The sequence below is a fragment of the Rhinoderma darwinii genome (assembly GCF_050947455.1).
Source record: "Rhinoderma darwinii isolate aRhiDar2 chromosome 5 unlocalized genomic scaffold, aRhiDar2.hap1 SUPER_5_unloc_28, whole genome shotgun sequence".
In the NCBI taxonomy this organism is placed as follows: Eukaryota; Metazoa; Chordata; class Amphibia; order Anura; family Rhinodermatidae; genus Rhinoderma; species Rhinoderma darwinii.
This window is the reverse complement of record NW_027461785.1, coordinates 620,545-640,962: the sequence shown is the minus strand read 5'-3', so window position 1 is coordinate 640,962 and position 20,418 is coordinate 620,545. Positions and strand designations below refer to the sequence as shown.

At 50.2% G+C, this 20,418-nt stretch overlaps 2 non-coding genes and 5 pseudogenes across 2 annotated transcripts; all 7 read right to left on the bottom strand.

Moving 5' to 3' along the window:
* Positions 1 to 2,226: 2,226 nt before the first annotated feature.
* LOC142689243 (U2 spliceosomal RNA) lies at positions 2,227 to 2,328 on the bottom strand (annotated as a pseudogene).
* A 1,288-nt stretch (positions 2,329 to 3,616) lies between these two features.
* LOC142689111 (U2 spliceosomal RNA) lies at positions 3,617 to 3,804 on the bottom strand. The gene has a single exon (XR_012858119.1). It is a non-coding gene; the product is annotated as a U2 spliceosomal RNA (small nuclear RNA).
* Positions 3,805 to 9,340: 5,536 nt separating this feature from the next.
* Positions 9,341 to 9,442, bottom strand: LOC142689242 (U2 spliceosomal RNA; annotated as a pseudogene).
* A 1,288-nt stretch (positions 9,443 to 10,730) lies between these two features.
* Positions 10,731 to 10,921, bottom strand: LOC142689041 (U2 spliceosomal RNA). Its single transcript, XR_012858066.1, has one exon. It is a non-coding gene; the product is annotated as a U2 spliceosomal RNA (small nuclear RNA).
* Positions 10,922 to 12,209: 1,288 nt separating this feature from the next.
* Positions 12,210 to 12,384, bottom strand: LOC142689134 (U2 spliceosomal RNA; annotated as a pseudogene).
* A 6,853-nt stretch (positions 12,385 to 19,237) lies between these two features.
* Positions 19,238 to 19,417, bottom strand: LOC142689151 (U2 spliceosomal RNA; annotated as a pseudogene).
* Positions 19,418 to 20,207: 790 nt separating this feature from the next.
* Positions 20,208 to 20,277, bottom strand: LOC142689272 (U2 spliceosomal RNA; annotated as a pseudogene).
* Positions 20,278 to 20,418: the final 141 nt, after the last annotated feature.

The following is a 20,418-nucleotide window of genomic DNA, read 5'->3' as shown; positions in this document are numbered from 1 at the left end:
GCCTTCATAGGGGGAGCGTACACGTTGATGAGCCTAATCGGCTCTCCCGCCCAGGAACCGTCTACGACCAACAAGCGGCCGCAGACGAGCTCCTGGACAGAGTCAACAGTAAATACGCTTCCCCTAATCAGGATGGCAACCCCTGCAGACTTACAGTCGCCCCCACCAGACCAGTAGGACGGGCCATGGGTCCACTGCCTGGCCAGATGATGGTATGACCTGGAAGAGGGGAGAGTACATTCCTGCAGCATAAATACATCACTCGACTGCTTGGAAAGAAAAGTTAGCACCATCTGACATCTAGTCCTATCTCTAACACTCCTCACATTGAGGCTAAAGATGTTAAGTTCAGCAGCCATGGGGGAGAATAAAGAAGGTTAGTGCAAACGATACACCTTAGTTACCAGTCCGGTCGGGCGGATCCTCCTCTCTGGAGCCTGGCGGGTCCGGAAGATCCAGCAGGCCCTCTGACAAAAATTGTTCCAGGATTGTAGCCACCTGGATGTCTGTTGTGAAGTCGATGACCTCAGGTTCAGACACGAGTTCCTCCACCATCTGCTCCATTTCCTCCTGCTGCGCAAGGGAATCTTCGCAGATTTCCACGACTTGTCGCTTTGAGGACTCAGCAGCTGGGCTGTCCCTCACCTTTCTCTTCCTCTGGATGGCACCTGAGGAGACAAGAGGGGGAAAATCCTCCAGGGAGAGGACTCCAGCAGCTGGAGGGGAAGATGTTAGTGCTGCTGGAGCTGGGGAGAAGGGAGGCTGGGTTGGGAGAGGTGCAGGTGACAGGACCACTGAGATGGGTGGGTAGGAGAAGGTGAGAGCCTCAGTGGGGGTGACAGGGGTTGGGGACGGGGGGGGTGGGGAGGGCCGGGCGAGGGAGGGTGGGAAGGGTAGGGCGAGGGAGGGCCGGGAGAGGGGGGGGAGGGACTGTCGTCTTCTTACCATCCTTCTTTTTCCCGGTCTTCTGTGCCGCTGGAGCTCTGGCTGGGGCGGGGTTCCCTCTGGCCGGAGCTTTTGCTGCTACAGTTGCCCAGGATCGATCCCTCTTCGGGCAGTCCTTGTAAGAGTGGGCTGCTTGTCCGCAGAGGTTGCACATTGTCCGTTTCGGGCAGTCTTTGGTCTCGTGTCCTGTTACCCGGCAGTTCTTGCAGGCGTCCTCCTTGCAGTCCTTCACCGAATGACCCTTCTTGCTGCATCTCCTGCAGATCTGCGGCATGTCCGGGTAATAGATGAGGCCGTAGGAGTTGCCCAGCGAGAATGACTGGGGCAGGTGCTGGAGGCCGTCTTCCGCGCTGGAATCCTTGTTCAGTCGGACGATTACCGACCACTTGCCAGTCCAGAAGCCGAGTCCGTTCAGGATGTGGGTGGGTTCCCTCACCACTGTGCAGAACCGCTTCAGGAGCGTGGTGATGTCTTTGCCGGGGGTGTGTGGGTTCCGCATTGAGACCGTCACCCGCCTTTCCTCTCTTTGGACAGGGCAGTTGCCCACAAAGCGAGAGAAAGGGGATTCAGGCCTCGCCGCTTTCACCATCTCCCAGTACCTTCTGCAGATGTTGATCGAAGCGAAGGTCACGAAGAACATCCCGGTCATGAAGGCCTGGATGCTGATGGTCTCCGGCTTAGCGAAGCCCTGGTCCAGGAGCATCTTCTGGCAGAACACTTCTTCCGTCATGTCCGGCACTCTCCCGTCCACCTCCTTCAGCTTCAGGGCCACCGTCTGCTTCATCCAGGGCTCCAGGGTTGGAGCAGCCTGGTTCGGCTTCCTGGTGGCCTGTTCGCCTGAGGAGGCTTCAGGAGGAGATGTCCTGGCCTGGGCCGGCTCACCTGGTCCATCAGCCTTCTTCTTCTGGGTGGCAGGGTTGCTGGTTGAGGCCATGGCTTCTTCCAGCTGTTCCTGTCGCTTGGGGAGGATCTTCGATAGCTCTTTCCCGAAGGGGGCGGAGCTATGCAAATCTTCTCCTTGCTGGCCGAGGTTCTTCCACGAAATTTCTTCCGCAGCGGTTCCTCGTCGAGCTTCTTCTGCGGCCGAGCTTCTTCAAAGATCCCCTTCAGCAGCGGCTCTTCTCCGAAGGTCTCTGTCGCAGTTCTCCTTCTTCTTCCCGGCAGCGATCTCCCGGAGCTTCTTCCCCGATGGCGGCTTCTCCCTTCTGGATCGTCGTCTTCGCTGGTTCTTCTCCGCAGTTCGTCGCCGGCTTCGTCTGGAACGCTCTTGGATCGCTAAGCTAGTGTTTATAGCCCCCAGTGGTTCTCCGAGCTATCTATCCTTACAAGGACTGATAAGAACAGATACTACACTTGATCTTAGCCAAAAGGCCGAGAAGCGATAACCCGAGCGGCCCTTGCCTTGCCCGAGCCTGTCCCATACTGCTGTTCACCCCTTGCAGCGATTGATTCAGCCTACTCCTAGGCAATTCCATGGGGCCCTGCAGGCTCACACACATTTACAGCTACTAAGCGGGAGGGAGGTGAATAAAGGCCGGAGAGGAAGCTACACAGGATTTGCTTCTTTTGCTTGCACCACAATGCAGTGCTGAAAGAGGAGGAATCTACATAAAAACGCCTTCCTGGCAACGCCCAAATGCCCTCCTGCCATGCAGATAAACACTGGCAGCGGCAGCAAGTGCATGCCCACAGCCACCCCTTGTTCCTTCACACCTTGTATCAGCTTTAATCCAGTCCAGTGCTGCCTGCTGAGCAGCACTGACCAACACTGCCTGGGCCCAGGCTTTTATCTATCTCTGAGGCCCCATTATGATGTCAGAAAGCTGGCTCTGGAATCCTGAGGGCTCCACTATGACACGTGCAAAGTTCCGTCTGAACTTTATATAAGACGGTGAGGCTCAGTCAGTCACTCAGTGTTGCCTGAGAGGGCAACACTGCAACAGCCGGCCGCCAGGCTGTCTTTTTTTTGCACATTTATTTGCCTCCAGGAGGCCACAAGAGGGAGACAAGGGACTGCAAAATGGAAAATAAGCATCCACCAACTTTACAGACAACTTCTCCTTGCTCCTACAACCTCCATCCTTGCACAGTTTGTTATTCTTCCAGGTAACAAAGTAACAAATCCAAATTGCTGCTCTCTTTGTAGGCAAGCAAGGGTTTGTTGCAACTGCAATTCTTACTTCTTCTTGAAATGTAGGGACGACAGTACATTCCATCACATCCATCTAGTGTACACAGGTAGGTCCATTGTGGCGGGTAGGCGGCTGGCTGCTTTAATGGCTGTTTGCTGTTCCCCTACTCCACTCCACTCCACTATTTGACTGTGGTGCTGCATCAATCAGTGGCTGGCTCAGGTGCAGCTCTTTAACTTACCTAGGAGGGAGGGCGGAGAGAAGACAAGGAAGGTGAATGAGCTGTTCCAATGTGAAATGCCGGAAACACAGAAACACAGAAGACACACACACACACACACACACACACAACAAGAGGTGGCAATGTATTCATTAATTGCATTTAATAAATGAGCTCATTATCACACATGACTGTACAAATGCATTGTCCAACAGGTGTTGAAATAATGGGATTAAAAGGGGAGATCCCATCAGAAAGACAAAAACAATAGCAAACACAAATAGCACTTTTGGAATCTGATTTTAGTCAACACATAAGGGAAGGGTGCACCGGTCCTGGAAATACTGCAATACCAGGTCAATGCGTGGAGTGGACAGAGCAAGCTCTATTTCCATCTCCCTGTTCTAAAAATCCATTTAATATATGGTCCCCAGATAGGGGACGTATCAGATATTAAACTGATAAGAACAGATTTTTTGATTGAAAATTGCTTTATTGACAATCAATCGTCATCATACAAACATTACTGCGACGCAGCGCAAGCCATGAAGCAGTAAATAATAAATAATAACAGTCGTCAAACATAACATGACAGTATAATACACAGTACAGGCTAGCCTATGCTATACATTACACCACATGCTACACTAAAATTCTTGCATTCACTAACGCCAAACAACAAAGCATTACAGACAAGTGATGGGATAGGGGAGTGGGTAGGAGGGGATAGGAAAGGGGGAAATCACAGGCCCGAAGCTTTATTGAAAGACAACACACAAGAAGGGAGAGTGGGGGGAAGGGGAGTATCAGTCCTCTTCCTCATCGACGTCCGGGCTGTCCCAGGTGGAATAGTCTCTGAGCAGGCTGTGGATCAGCCTGCGGCAGTCCTGGACGGACACACTCTCTCTCCGCAAAATCAGACGGTTCCTGGCAAACCATATAGCGTCCTTAAAGCAGTTCATAAGGCGCCAGGCTTCCTGGATTGCTCCATCCGTGGTATTCCCAGGAAATAGTCCATAAAGTACCGAGCGGTACGACAGTCTGTTCCTGGGTACTGAGTCCTTGAGTTCATGTTCCAAGGCTTTCAACAGACCCTGTGCAAAGGGGCACTGCCAGAAAATGTGCAAAGATGTTTCCTCCGTGAAGGGGCACCTGGGGCAGTACCGGGTCTTGCACAGGTTGCGGGCATGCATGAATGACCTAAGAGGCAGTCCTCCCTGGATGGCCATCCATGAAATGTCCTTGTGCCCGTTGGTCAACCTGCCAGATGACACGTTAGTCCAAACAGTCTCCAACGTGTCGGCATGAAGCCCTGGAACAGACTCCAGTGAGTCCTTTGCTCTGATGTGCTTGTGGATCGTCTTAGGTTTCCACAAGTCGGGCTTAAGACCCTCCAGTTGATGCTCCCTCACAAACCGGACGACATCTCCGTAGAACCAGGGAGCGTGCCAGTTGTAGGGGAAGGAGCTGTCCCACTTGTCCCAGCCAAAACCTCGCCAGAGGGGAAGGAGGAAGTAGCGGGACATGGCCTTGCCCGCAGAGCCGTTTGCTGTCCTCAGAGTCCTACGAACACAGTCACATACAAAAGCGATCCGCAGCAGAGTGGGAATGTCGGGTATACCCTTCCCACCTTTGCGGGGCTCCTTGTACATAACAGTCCGCTTTACTCTGTCCATTTTCGAGCCCCAGATGAAGCGAAACACAGTCCTGGTAATGGCCCTCGAGACGGTGGCAAGAGGGGGCCATGCCTGTGCAGTGTATTGTAGCACAGGCAAGACTTCGTTACGCAGGACCATTGCTTTGCCCTCAATAGTGAGTTGTCTGAGGCTCCACAGTCCGATCCTTTGGTTGACTTTGGCCAAGCGTTCTTCCCACGACTTTAGGGCTGCACCTTCCTTACCGAACCAGACTCCCAGAATTTTGATGAAGTCCGGCTTGATAGTAAACGGGAAGGAGGCAGGAGAAGGCAGGTACCACTTTCCGAAGAGCATGGCTTCCGACTTCCCGCAGTTGACTTTTGCCCCTGAAGCGCGTCCGAACTCCTCGCAGGTCTGGACGAGTGCAGTCACCGAACTCTGGTCAGTGCAGAAGACGGTCACGTCGTCCATGTACAGCGAGCATTTGACCTCGAAGTGTCCTGGACCTGGTGCGGTGATCCCTCTGATCTCTCCATTCTGCCGGATAGCCTCTGCGAAGAGCTCTATAACACAAACAAAAAGGAGAGGTGAAAGAGGACAGCCTTGTCTAACCCCCGACGATACAGGAAAGGGGTCAGTCTTCCAGCCGTTCACCAGCACCGAGCTGTAAATGTCGCAATACATCAGGTTAACATACAAACAGAACAACCTGCCAAGCCGCAGCCTACGCAGAGCCTTACCCATGAATTCGTGAGAGACCCGGTCAAAAGCCTTCTCCTGATCCAGACTGACCAGGGCCGCGTGTGTACGGCGGCTTTGCATGTAATGCACCGTGTCCCTCACCAGGGCAAGACTGTCGGCCACCCTACGGCCAGGAATGCCGCAGGTTTGGTCCGATCCGATGATCCGTCCGATGACAACCTTCAGTCTGTTGGCCAATACTTTGGCGAGGATCTTGTAGTCCACGTTCAGGAGAGAGATGGGACGCCAGTTTTTCAGGTCACATCTCTCCCCCTTCCGCTTATACAAGATCGTGATCATGCCTTCTCTCAAGGACGGTGGCATTCTACCCTCCACCACCATCTCCTCATAGAGCTCCAGCAGGTCCGGACAGATCAAGTCCCCCAGCGCTACATAGAGCTCTGCTGGGAGACCATCACTGCCCGGGGTCCTGCCGGGTCTGAAGGATTTAGCGGCAGAGAGCAGTTCCTCCACCGTCAGGGGTACGTCCATAGCCTCCGTACCTGCAGGATCAAGATGATTAGTGATACCTGACAGGAATTTATCGGCGGCTTCGGGGTCAGTGGTTTTCCGGGAGTAGAGGCTTCGGTAGTAGTCTGTGACGACTCCCATCACCTCCTTCTTCCCAGAATGCATGTTTCCGGTCTCATCTCGGAGTTCCTTCAGGGGCGTGTGGCCGGCATGGAGTTTCCTGAAAAAGAACGAGTTACATTTCTCACCCTTCTCCAGGTTCTCCACCTTGGAACGAAAGACAATTCGCTTGGATTCCTCCTCAAAGTGCCTTTTCAGGCCCTTTTTGGCTTCCTCCAGCTCCTTCCTGACGTCCCAGCCGCATTGAAGGAGGTCTTGCAGGGATCGCAGCTGACGCTGCATCTCTCTGAAGTCTCTCTTCCTCTCACACGCCTGTTGGCGACTTTTTGCCTGAAAGAAACAACGAAATTCAACTTTAACATATTCCCACCAGTCACAGGTTTTGTCAAAGAAAACTTTATCATTCCTCCAAACAATATAGGCGTCTCTAAGTTCCGCCAGTACCTCCTCTCTTTCCAGCAGGGCACAATTCAGCTTCCAGGAGCCAGGGCCGGGAGGAAAACCGTGGCCGATGGCACCCTGGAAGAGAATGGCCCTGTGGTCAGAGAAGAAGCAGGGGACCATGGAGTGCCCATGCTGCTTGACTGCCCGGGAGGTGAACACAAAGTCAATCCGAGAACGAAGTGAGCCATCGGGTCGGCTCCATGAATAGTTCACAGAGCCGATCCCCATGGAGCCCACAACGTCCTGCAAGGATGCTTCGGCTACCATCTCGATAAGCAGTTTGGAACTGACATCCAGTTTGTTTGAAGTGCCGGAACTTCGTCCATCCTCTTCGATGGGGCAGTTGAAGTCCCCGGCCATCACCACTGCCCTAGTGGTGGCGAGCTGGGTCCGCAGGGTCTGGAATAGTTCCAGGCGCTCAGCCTTCATAGGGGGAGCGTACACGTTGATGAGCCTAATCGGCTCTCCTGCCCAGGAACCGTCTACGACCAACAAGCGGCCGCAGGCGAGCTCCTGGACAGAGTCAACAGTAAATACGCTTCCCCTAATCAGGATGGCAACCCCTGCAGACTTACAGTCGCCCCCACCAGACCAGTAGGACGGGCCATGGGTCCACTGCCTGGCCAGATGATGGTATGACCTGGAAGAGGGGAGAGTACATTCCTGCAGCATAAATACATCACTCGACTGCTTGGAAAGAAAAGTTAGCACCATCTGACATCTAGTCCTATCTCTAACACTCCTCACATTGAGGCTAAAGATGTTAAGTTTAGCAGCCATGGGGGAGAATAAAGAAGGTTAGTGCAAACGATACACCTTAGTTACCAGTCCGGTCGGGCGGATCCTCCTCTCCTGGCGGGTCCGAAAGATCCAGCAGGCCCTCTGACAAAAATTGTTCCAGGATTGTAGCCACCTGGATGTCTGTTGTGAAGTCGATGACCTCAGGTTCAGACACGAGTTCCTCCACCATCTGCTCCATTTCCTCCTGCTGCGCAAGGGAATCTTCGCAGATTTCTACGACTTGTCGCTTTGAGGACTCAGCAGCTGGGCTGTCCCTCACCTTTCTCTTCCTCTGGATGGCACCTGAGGAGACAAGAGGGGGAAAATCCTCCAGGGAGAGGACTCCAGCAGCTGGAGGGGAAGATGTTAGTGCTGCTGGAGCTGGGGAGAAGGGAGGCTGGGTTGGGAGAGGTGCAGGTGACAGGACCACTGAGATGGGTGGGTAGGAGAAGGTTAGAGCCTCAGTGGGGGTGACAGGGGTTGGGGACGGGGGGGTGGGGAGGGCCGGGCGAGGGAGGGTGGGAAGGGTAGGGCGAGGGAGGGCCGGGAGACGGGGGGGAGGGACTGTCGTCTTCTTACCATCCTTCTTATTCCCGGTCTTCTGCGCCGCTGGAGCTCTGGCTGGGGCGGGGTTCCCTCTGGCCGGAGCTTTCGCCGCTACAGTTGCCCAGGATCGATCCCTCTTCGGGCAGTCCTTGTAGGAGTGGGCTGCTTGTCCGCAGAGGTTGCACATTGTCCGTTTCGGGCAGTCTTTGGTCTCGTGTCCTGTTACCCGGCAGTTCTTGCAGGCGTCCTCCTTGCAGTCCTTCACCGAATGACCCTTCTTGCTGCATCTCCTGCAGATCTGCGGCATGTCCGGGTAGTAGATGAGGCCGTAGGAGTTGCCCAGCGAGAATGACTGGGGCAGGTGCTGGAGGCCGTCTTCCGCGCTCGAATCCTTGTTCAGTCGGACGATTACCGACCACTTGCCAGTCCAGAAGCCGAGTCCGTTCAGGATGTGGGTGGGTTCCCTCACCACTGTGCAGAACCGCTTCAGGAGCGTGGTGATGTCTTTGCCGGGGGTGTGTGGGTTCCGCATTGAGACCGTCACCCGCCTTTCCTCTCTTTGGACAGGGCAGTTGCCCACAAAGCGAGAGAAAGGGGATTCAGGCCTCGCCGCTTTCACCATCTCCCAGTACCTTCTGCAGATGTTGATCGAAGCGAAGGTCACGAAGAACATCCCGGTCATGAAGGCCTGGATGCTGATGGTCTCCGGCTTAGCGAAGCCCTGGTCCAGGAGCATCTTCTGGCAGAACACTTCTTCCGTCATGTCCGGCACTCTCCCGTCCACCTCCTTCAGCTTCAGGGCCACCGTCTGCTTCATCCAGGGCTCCAGGGTTGGAGCAGCCTGGTTCGGCTTCCTGGTGGCCTGTTGGCTTGAGGAGGCTTCAGGAGGAGATGTCCTGGCCTGGGTCGGCTCACCTGGTCCATCAGCCTTCTTCTTCTGGGTGGCAGGGTTGCTGGTTGAGGCCATGGCTTCTTCCAGCTGTTCCTGTCGCTTGGGGAGGATCTTCGATAGCTCTTTCCCGAAGGGGGCGGAGCTATGCAAATCTTCTCCTTGCTGGCCGAGGTTCTTCCACGAAATTTCTTCCGCAGCAGTTCCTCGTCGAGCTTCTTCTTCTGCGGCCGAGCTTCTTCGAAGATCCCCTTCAGCAGCGGCTCTTCTCCGAAGTTCTCCTTCTTCTTCCCGGCAGCGATCTCCCGGAGCTTCTTCCCCGATGGCGGCTTCTCCCTTCTGGATCGTCGTCTTCGCTGGTTCTTCTCCGCAGTTCGTCGCCGGCTTCGTCTGGAACGCTCTTGGATCGCTAAGCTAGTGTTTATAGCCCCCAGTGGTTCTCCGAGCTATCTATCCTTACAAGGACTGATAAGAACAGATACTACACTTGATCTTAGCCAAAAGGCCGAGAAGCGATAACCCGAGCGGCCCTTGCCTTGCCCGAGCCTGTCCCATACTGCTGTTCACCCCTTGCAGCGATTGATTCAGCCTACTCCTAGGCAATTCCATGGGGCCCTGCAGGCTCACACACATTTACAGCTACTAAGCGGGAGGGAGGTGAATAAAGGCCGGAGAGGAAGCTACACAGGATTTGCTTCTTTTGCTTGCACCACAATGCAGTGCTGAAAGAGGAGGAATCTACATAAAAACGCCTTCCTGGCAACGCCCAAATGCCCTCCTGCCATGCAGATAAACACTGGCAGCGGCAGCAAGTGCATGCCCACAGCCACCCCTTGTTCCTTCACACCTTGTATCAGCTTTAATCCAGTCCAGTGCTGCCTGCTGAGCAGCACTGACCAACACTGCCTGGGCCCAGGCTTTTATCTATCTCTGAGGCCCCATTATGATGTCAGAAAGCTGGCTCTGGAATCCTGAGGGCTCCACTATGACACGTGCAAAGTTCCGTCTGAACTTTATATAAGACGGTGAGGCTCAGTCAGTCACTCAGTGTTGCCTGAGAGGGCAACACTGCAACAGCCGGCCGCCAGGCTGTCTTTTTTTTGCACATTTATTTGCCTCCAGGAGGCCACAAGAGGGAGACAAGGGACTGCAAAATGGAAAATAAGCATCCACCAACTTTACAGACAACTTCTCCTTGCTCCTACAACCTCCATCCTTGCACAGTTTGTTATTCTTCCAGGTAACAAAGTAACAAATCCAAATTGCTGCTCTCTTTGTAGGCAAGCAAGGGTTTGTTGCAACTGCAATTCTTACTTCTTCTTGAAATGTAGGGACGACAGTACATTCCATCACATCCATCTAGTGTACACAGGTAGGTCCATTGTGGCGGGTAGGCGGCTGGCTGCTTTAATGGCTGTTTGCTGTTCCCCTACTCCACTCCACTCCACTATTTGACTGTGGTGCTGCATCAATCAGTGGCTGGCTCAGGTGCAGCTCTTTAACTTACCTAGGAGGGAGGGCGGAGAGAAGACAAGGAAGGTGAATGAGCTGTTCCAATGTGAAATGCCGGAAACACAGAAACACAGAAGACACACACACACACACACACACACACAACAAGAGGTGGCAATGTATTCATTAATTGCATTTAATAAATGAGCTCATTATCACACATGACTGTACAAATGCATTGTCCAACAGGTGTTGAAATAATGGGATTAAAAGGGGAGATCCCATCAGAAAGACAAAAACAATAGCAAACACAAATAGCACTTTTGGAATCTGATTTTAGTCAACACATAAGGGAAGGGTGCACCGGTCCTGGAAATACTGCAATACCAGGTCAATGCGTGGAGTGGACAGAGCAAGCTCTATTTCCATCTCCCTGTTCTAAAAATCCATTTAATATATGGTCCCCAGATAGGGGACGTATCAGATATTAAACTGATAAGAACAGATACTACACTTGATCTTAGCCAAAAGGCCGAGAAGCGATAACCCGAGCGGCCCTTGCCTTGCCCGAGCCTGTCCCATACTGCTGTTCACCCCTTGCAGCGATTGATTCAGCCTACTCCTAGGCAATTCCATGGGGCCCTGCAGGCTCACACACATTTACAGCTACTAAGCGGGAGGGAGGTGAATAAAGGCCGGAGAGGAAGCTACACAGGATTTGCTTCTTTTGCTTGCACCACAATGCAGTGCTGAAAGAGGAGGAATCTACATAAAAACGCCTTCCTGGCAACGCCCAAATGCCCTCCTGCCATGCAGATAAACACTGGCAGCGGCAGCAAGTGCATGCCCACAGCCACCCCTTGTTCCTTCACACCTTGTATCAGCTTTAATCCAGTCCAGTGCTGCCTGCTGAGCAGCACTGACCAACACTGCCTGGGCCCAGGCTTTTATCTATCTCTGAGGCCCCATTATGATGTCAGAAAGCTGGCTCTGGAATCCTGAGGGCTCCACTATGACACGTGCAAAGTTCCGTCTGAACTTTATATAAGACGGTGAGGCTCAGTCAGTCACTCAGTGTTGCCTGAGAGGGCAACACTGCAACAGCCGGCCGCCAGGCTGTCTTTTTTTTGCACATTTATTTGCCTCCAGGAGGCCACAAGAGGGAGACAAGGGACTGCAAAATGGAAAATAAGCATCCACCAACTTTACAGACAACTTCTCCTTGCTCCTACAACCTCCATCCTTGCACAGTTTGTTATTCTTCCAGGTAACAAAGTAACAAATCCAAATTGCTGCTCTCTTTGTAGGCAAGCAAGGGTTTGTTGCAACTGCAATTCTTACTTCTTCTTGAAATGTAGGGACGACAGTACATTCCATCACATCCATCTAGTGTACACAGGTAGGTCCATTGTGGCGGGTAGGCGGCTGGCTGCTTTAATGGCTGTTTGCTGTTCCCCTACTCCACTCCACTCCACTATTTGACTGTGGTGCTGCATCAATCAGTGGCTGGCTCAGGTGCAGCTCTTTAACTTACCTAGGAGGGAGGGCGGAGAGAAGACAAGGAAGGTGAATGAGCTGTTCCAATGTGAAATGCCGGAAACACAGAAACACAGAAGACACACACACACACACACACACACACAACAAGAGGTGGCAATGTATTCATTAATTGCATTTAATAAATGAGCTCATTATCACACATGACTGTACAAATGCATTGTCCAACAGGTGTTGAAATAATGGGATTAAAAGGGGAGATCCCATCAGAAAGACAAAAACAATAGCAAACACAAATAGCACTTTTGGAATCTGATTTTAGTCAACACATAAGGGAAGGGTGCACCGGTCCTGGAAATACTGCAATACCAGGTCAATGCGTGGAGTGGACAGAGCAAGCTCTATTTCCATCTCCCTGTTCTAAAAATCCATTTAATATATGGTCCCCAGATAGGGGACGTATCAGATATTAAACTGATAAGAACAGATAAGGTTTCAACAAAATTTTATTGACACATATATATATACAGAGAATACATTTTCATAAAATAAAATTCAGTAATAAAATGCTTGTTGTACATTTCAAAAAATAATTTTTGTGTAATTCAATTCTGTAATAAATTATATGTTTGTACATTTTTCTTTAATAAAATTCAGTAACAAAATGTTTTTTAATTCATTTCATTAAAACCTTTTTGTAAAATAACTTCAGTAATAAAATGTTTATTTTTAATACATTTCATTAAAATGATAAAAGCAATAAATTTTTAACGAGAAGAAGGTTTCTTTAAAAATCTGACAATGGCAGGATAAAACAAGCAGTAAAATCACAATTACAAATACATAAATTATTTACATGGTAATCGTGTTCCACAGAGACAGACACCACATGGATGCCGCTTCTTTTGCTCCTAGATTTTTTTTGTCTCTGAGGTAGTATACATACAGCTCACTTAACGCAATCTTGACACAGTCTGTAATGTCAATAAAATCACGTTTAAAAAGAAGAATGTTCCTAACCTTCCAGATGGCATTTTTAAAACAATTAATAATCATCCAGCAGATCATCTGCTGTCTGAATGATGGGCAGGTAAAAAGGCCATAAAAAACGTATTCGTACTTAAAATCTTTAAGACCACAGATCCATTTTAGTAAAAGGCCGGCTTTCCTCCATACCTCCTGTGCATAGTGGCAGTTCCAGAACAAGTGCATTACTGTTTCATCATTTCCGCACCTATCTCGTGGGCACTTGGCTCTCGCCACCAGTCCTCGCCTATGTTGGAATGCACGTGTAGGGAGGCACTGGTGGACGATTGCCCAGGCAAGGTCCTTATGCACATTTGCAAGATATTTCCCGTACACATTTCGCCACACTTGCTTGGACCTTGCCTGCGAGAAATTGGACACTGCCACTGTCTCTTCTCCGTGTCTGCACGCCATCGACACCTTTCTCTGGTCCCCCAATATGTCAGGCTCCAATTCTTGGAGGCTCAGGAGCCTAACAGTCTTTTCTAGCACCACATAGTGTTTTGGGGGACACAGAAGCACAGGAGAATTTAGGGAGATACGAGCCCAACGTTTAAAAACCATGCCCGCTGCGTATTTTAAAAAGCAGCTAAAAATGCCATCGGATTTAAACATTTTAAAACAGAAGCAGAAATATTTGATATAAAAAAATGTAAAAAGGTTAGGAACATCTCTCCCGCCATTGTCTTTACCTTTATACATAAAATCACGCTTTAATTTTTCCATCTTGGAGCCCCACAGAAACATAAAACAAATGCGTGTTAGCTTTTTAATATATAAAATGGATGGAGGGAAAACCATGGCCACATAGAGCATTATTGGGATTAAAACCATTTTTATGATTAAAATTTTCCCCTCCATCGTGAGGCTCCTAAGATTCCACATTAAAACCTTCTTCTCTATTTTTGCTATCACTGAGTCCCAGTTAGAGGTCCCATTGTTCGCCTGATTAAAAACAATCCCTAAAATTTTAATCTGGTCCTTCTGCATTCTGACTCCTGGGGTCAGGGAGGAATCCCAGCCTCCTATATTAAAACACTCACATTTATCAATATTAAGTTTAAAACCAGAAGCTTCGCAGAAAAAGGTGGTGTTCCTCAGCGCCCTCCTCATGGATGATGAATCGGGGCACAGAATTGTCACATCATCCATGTAGCTTAATACCTTTACTTGGTTGCCCCTCCCACCAGGTATTGGGGCGCCTCTAATAACTTTATCGTTCCTGAGCATGGCTAAAAGGGGCTCCATTGCGCAAATAAATAGTAGGGGAGACAATGGGCACCCTTGCTTGACTCCAGATAAAAGAGGAACACCACTAGTTAAAAATCCATTTATAGAAATCTCACTAAAACAGGACCGATATAAAAGCATAACACGACTTATAATAAAATCAGGCACCGCCATTTTTTTAAGCACCATAAAAAGGAACTCATGGGACACTCTATCAAAGGCCTTTTCAAAATCAAGGGATAAAATAGCAAGGTTTTGGCCTCGATCTTTAAAATACCAAATAACATCTCTTAAAATATTAAGGGACTCAGTGATAGATCTACCAGGTACCCCACAGACCTGATTTGGGTGGATTAATTTACTGATAAAAGGTTTAAAACGGACCGCTATCAGTTTGGCTAAAATTTTATAATCTACATTTAAAAGCGTAATCGGGCGCCAATTTTTGAGCTGGTCCTTTCCACCCTTATTTTTAAAAATTAGGGACACAATCCCCCTTCTCCAAGAAGGGGGCAGCTCTTCTACAATAAAAGCCTCTTTATATAATAAAATCATATCCTCTTTTAAAACATCCCAAAAAGTTAGATAAAATTCAATAGGCAACCCATCCTCCCCAGGGGCCTTTCCCGCTGAAAAACTTTTAAAAACAAATAAAAGTTCCTCCAAATTAAGATCCCGGGATAAAACCTCCTGGTCCAAAGTATCTAACTTAAAATCAAGGGAGTTAAGAGCATGATTTAAAAAGGATTCATCAATGGCTTTTTTACTAAAAAGGAGTTGGTAAAAATTAAAAGCTGCCTTTAACATTCCTCCCACGGAAGTCTCCCCTTCTAGGTTTAAAATAGCGTCTCTTTTGTCGTTTACCTTTTTAAAAAAGAATCGGGAGCACTTCTCGTCTTCTTCTAGATGCTTCACGTGGGAGTTAAAAATTATTTGTTTACCTTTATCATCAAGACATTTTTTTATTTCAGCTTTTAAGTTTAAAATATCAGAATCCACATCAAACCCAACATCCTTCAATTTAAAAAGCACATGTAGACGCTTATTAAGAACATAAAACCACTGTTTCTTTTCTCTGGCTTTCTTCCTACCTGCTCGGATAAAAAATAATTTAATTTTTGGTTTAATGCCCTCCCACCAGTGCAGCATGGTCCCGTGGGGTTTTCTCTGTAATTGCCAGCACTGGTAGGTCCGCACAAACTCATTTTTAATTTCAGGGTCCTCCAGGAGCGTGGCGTTCAACCTCCAGAGGCCCTTACTTACTTTTTGCTCTCCCTCCAGCTCCAGAGACACATTTAGGAGTTTATGATCTGAAAAGATGTTATTTAAAAGCATGCATTTTTGAGGGGTAAAATCATGGGAGGCAAAAATAAAATCGATTCTGGAGCTCACTCTTCCATTAGACCATGTGGCGCCTGCGTCTCCTGGCAAGAGATCCTTCCAGCAATCGCGTAATTTAAAATCATCAATAAAATTTTTGAGCAGGTAGGTAGTGTGGTCTTTCCTATTTGCATCACCCCCCTGCCGGCACTCTCCTTCTCTTATGCAGTTAAAATCACCCCCTACCAGCAGGGGGGCAGACCCAACACAAAACAGTGGTAAAATATTAAAAAGTTCTGCCCGCTCCTGTTTGTCAGGAGGGGCATACACATTTAAAATACGAATTAAAAGTCCATTAATGTGCAGGTGGGTTAAAACAGCTCTGCCGGGCATAATCTCAATCACATTTTGTATAGAAATAAAATGGCCACGGCAGAGTAATCCCACACCTGTAGAACGACAGTCATTGGCTCCAGACCACACCGAAGGGCCCAGCTTCCAATCTTGTTTTAGATCCATATAGTCCATGCTGTTAGGGATTCCACACTCCTGCAGTAGGCAAAAATCAAAGTCCATAGTCTCAAGGTAAGAAAACAAAGCAGCCCTGCGAACAGGGCTCTTTAGGGACCTCACATTCAGTGAGGAGAATTTTAGGGTACTACAAGGCATAGTTTATGGAGAGTCAGTGTCCACTTCTGAGGAGCCCGACTCCGATATACTCTGGGAGTCAGGCTGCCCCGCATCCGGGGACGCGAACTCCACGATGTTCACAGGGTCAGAGCCGGACAGATGTTTCGACCCGACCCTTCCCCTGAATTCGCTTTCGTCCGAACTGCGGCATAACGTTTTCCTCTTTATTGTAGACACCTCCTCCTCTCTTGACCTCTTCCCCGTACTGGATAAATCCATCGTCGTCTCGTCCTCGTCCTCCTCACTCGACGTCACCTCGGTCTCCTGGCTGATGTCATCTCCGTCACGATCTCCGGCCACTGCTACCTCAGGTGCGGCTACAGGTTCCTCCGGATCGCTGGTCGTCTTGGGTTGCTCAGGAGCCTGTGAGGTCCCTTCCTTCTTCCTTATCATTCCGCCTACTGCATCTAAAGCCGTCAGCATCCGACCCTCTATTGGCGTGACAAGAGGGACCGACTCTAGCTGCCCGGCCGATCGGCGGCGGCTGGTGCTTGGGGTATCCCGCAAGGAGCCCCTACGTCTGGACTCCTTATTTGGCTCTTCACCAGCCGCCGTCTCTGCCCAGTCCCCTTTTGTGGGTATCGAGGACCGGCGAGACTTTTTGCCGACCGGCTCCGGGTTGGAGCTTGGGGCCTTCATTACAGAGCTAGAACAGCCCTGCTCGGCCCCCTTGGAATCCCTAGGACCACCCTCCACACGTGGCCCGGAGGGTATTGGCCCTGACCCTTCGGTGGGTCCCGGGGCATTACCAGCAGTGCCCGCACCTGTTGCAGGCTGCTGCCCTGGCCCCGGTCGGGGTGGCCCAGGTTTGGGTTCACCCCTCAATGACTGCGTTCTCTTTGGACATTCTTTGTACATGTGTCCTGTCTCCCCGCACAGGTTACACATGGTGCTGGAACTGCATTTGGAGGCCACGTGCCCAAGGCCTCCACATTTATTACAGCGTATGACATGACCCTCACTGCATGCGTCTTTCGTATGTCCATACGACTGGCAGTTCCAGCAGAACCGAGGCATCTGGGGGTAAAAGAGATATCCCCGGTTCCTCCCAATGGCAAAGTTGGCTGGCGGATGTATAAAGCCTCGTATGCCATTTGGGTCTTGGAAGAATTTCACAAAATACTTCCGCTTTCCATTCCAGAAGCCTTCCGCATTTTTAACTTCATGGCTGAAGTGGATTTCTCGACAGTATCGCCCAAGAAAGATCTCAATGTCCCTGGCAGGGACAAACGGGCTGTGCATCACCACGACAAGTGGAATAGATTCCTCCCCGTAGAGGAATGCGAAATAGAGCCCGTCCAGGCGCTCTTCTGTCTGGTCCGCACCAGACAGGGCTGCACAGATGGTGTCGCAGCAGGCCGCGGTACAAAAGGAGATGGTATATCGTCCGCGGCCTTCCTGGTCATTAAGACACAGGATGTTCTCCCGTCTGAGGCCGAAGAAGCCAAGCAGGATTTCCCCTACTATGAACTTCAGGTTCTTCCGCTGGCGATGTTTCTCCTCGACCTCAATCCGGATAGATTGTCGCAACTGGGTTTCCCCAGTCACGAATCCGTACGCAAACGGCATTTTCAGCTTGTCCCGACAAGGATTCGCCCTTCTAGGCCGTCCGGCGCAAGCCGTCCGCCTAGTGATCCCTTCTCGTTGCCTGAGGACTAGTCCGACTACCCAATAGCTGCAGGGGGGTGAAGTCAAGGCGATAAACCTGTGACGATCCCCCCAGGCCAAGTAGCCGGGTACCCCAGGCACCTTCTGACAAAACCTCCTGTATAAATACACTTGGTCTTAGCCAAAAGGCCGAGAAGCGATAACCCGAGCGGCCCTTGCCTTGCCCGAGCCTGTCCCATACTGCTGTTCACCCCTTGCAGCGATTGATTCAGCCTACTCCTAGGCAATTCCATGGGGCCCTGCAGGCTCACACACATTTACAGCTACTAAGCGGGAGGGAGGTGAATAAAGGCCGGAGAGGAAGCTACACAGGATTTGCTTCTTTTGCTTGCACCACAATGCAGTGCTGAAAGAGGAGGAATCTACATAAAAACGCCTTCCTGGCAACGCCCAAATGCCCTCCTGCCATGCAGATAAACACTGGCAGCGGCAGCAAGTGCATGCCCACAGCCACCCCTTGTTCCTTCACACCTTGTATCAGCTTTAATCCAGTCCAGTGCTGCCTGCTGAGCAGCACTGACCAACACTGCCTGGGCCCAGGCTTTTATCTATCTCTGAGGCCCCATTATGATGTCAGAAAGCTGGCTCTGGAATCCTGAGGGCTCCACTATGACACGTGCAAAGTTCCGTCTGAACTTTATATAAGACGGTGAGGCTCAGTCAGTCACTCAGTGTTGCCTGAGAGGGCAACACTGCAACAGCCGGCCGCCAGGCTGTCTTTTTTTTGCACATTTATTTGCCTCCAGGAGGCCACAAGAGGGAGACAAGGGACTGCAAAATGGAAAATAAGCATCCACCAACTTTACAGACAACTTCTCCTTGCTCCTACAACCTCCATCCTTGCACAGTTTGTTATTCTTCCAGGTAACAAAGTAACAAATCCAAATTGCTGCTCTCTTTGTAGGCAAGCAAGGGTTTGTTGCAACTGCAATTCTTACTTCTTCTTGAAATGTAGGGACGACAGTACATTCCATCACATCCATCTAGTGTACACAGGTAGGTCCATTGTGGCGGGTAGGCGGCTGGCTGCTTTAATGGCTGTTTGCTGTTCCCCTACTCCACTCCACTCCACTATTTGACTGTGGTGCTGCATCAATCAGTGGCTGGCTCAGGTGCAGCTCTTTAACTTACCTAGGAGGGAGGGCGGAGAGAAGACAAGGAAGGTGAATGAGCTGTTCCAATGTGAAATGCCGGAAACACAGAAACACAGAAGACACACACACACACACACACACACACAACAAGAGGTGGCAATGTATTCATTAATTGCATTTAATAAATGAGCTCATTATCACACATGACTGTACAAATGCATTGTCCAACAGGTGTTGAAATAATGGGATTAAAAGGGGAGATCCCATCAGAAAGACAAAAACAATAGCAAACACAAATAGCACTTTTGGAATCTGATTTTAGTCAACACATAAGGGAAGGGTGCACCGGTCCTGGAAATACTGCAATACCAGGTCAATGCGTGGAGTGGACAGAGCAAGCTCTATTTCCATCTCCCTGTTCTAAAAATCCATTTAATATATGGTCCCCAGATAGGGGACGTATCAGATATTAAACTGATAAGAACAGATTTTTTTTTTTTTTTTTTAAAAGCCCGAGCCGTGCTTTCTATCACCCAAGTGCATAAAAAGTGCAGAGGTGCCACACAAAAAGTGCACAAGGATGCGGTCTATCGCAGCCCTTCTCTTAAAAGAGAGAGGCCCCGCATAACCATTCCCTGACCCTCCAAACCATAGGCCTAGAGGATCAAGGATCGATGGTCCCCCCTCGCCGAAGCTTAGGGAGACCCAAACACACTCCTAGGCTTCTACCTGGGCTGCCACCCCAGTGTCCACCTAGGAGCCTGCATCCTAGTTGCACCTCCCCTCCGAAGAAGGGAGGCCGGGTTGCAGGGGAAAAAGGAACCAGAAGGCCACACATTTTCCCCCTAGACCTCAGGAGGGTCCCAAAAGGGCACCGCATCCCAAAATCCTTGTGACAAACGTGACAAACACACAGTGAAAAACAAAATTAAATAAGTGGATGTGCGCTGTGATACAGCCTGGACATCCGCCAGGTATATAAAAATTCCTCATCTCCCAGCCAGAAGGCCGGGAGAATAAAGGTGTGTGCTTAAAAGTGTGAAAGAAGAGTGCGTGCAAGTGTGCCTTCACTCAGTGGGATCCCACCCCCAGTGAGTTAGGGCACCCCAGGGTCACCAGCCCTGGGGCACATAGCAACTCGGGCTTTCAAACTACCCGACCTCCTGACCTCGATCCGGCGGTCGCCTGGTCACCTACAAATGGTACCTTTAAACCAAATGCGTACACCAGAGCGATGACCGTTGTGGTTCCCTGCCCTCACCTCGGCGTTCTGTCATCCCCCTACGATGGCCCACGTACCACCGGCAGGGATGATTACTAACCTCAGCTTGAGCAGGTACTACACTTGATCTTAGCCAAAAGGCCGAGAAGCGATAACCCGAGCGGCCCTTGCCTTGCCCGAGCCTGTCCCATACTGCTGTTCACCCCTTGCAGCGATTGATTCAGCCTACTCCTAGGCAATTCCATGGGGCCCTGCAGGCTCACACACATTTACAGCTACTAAGCGGGAGGGAGG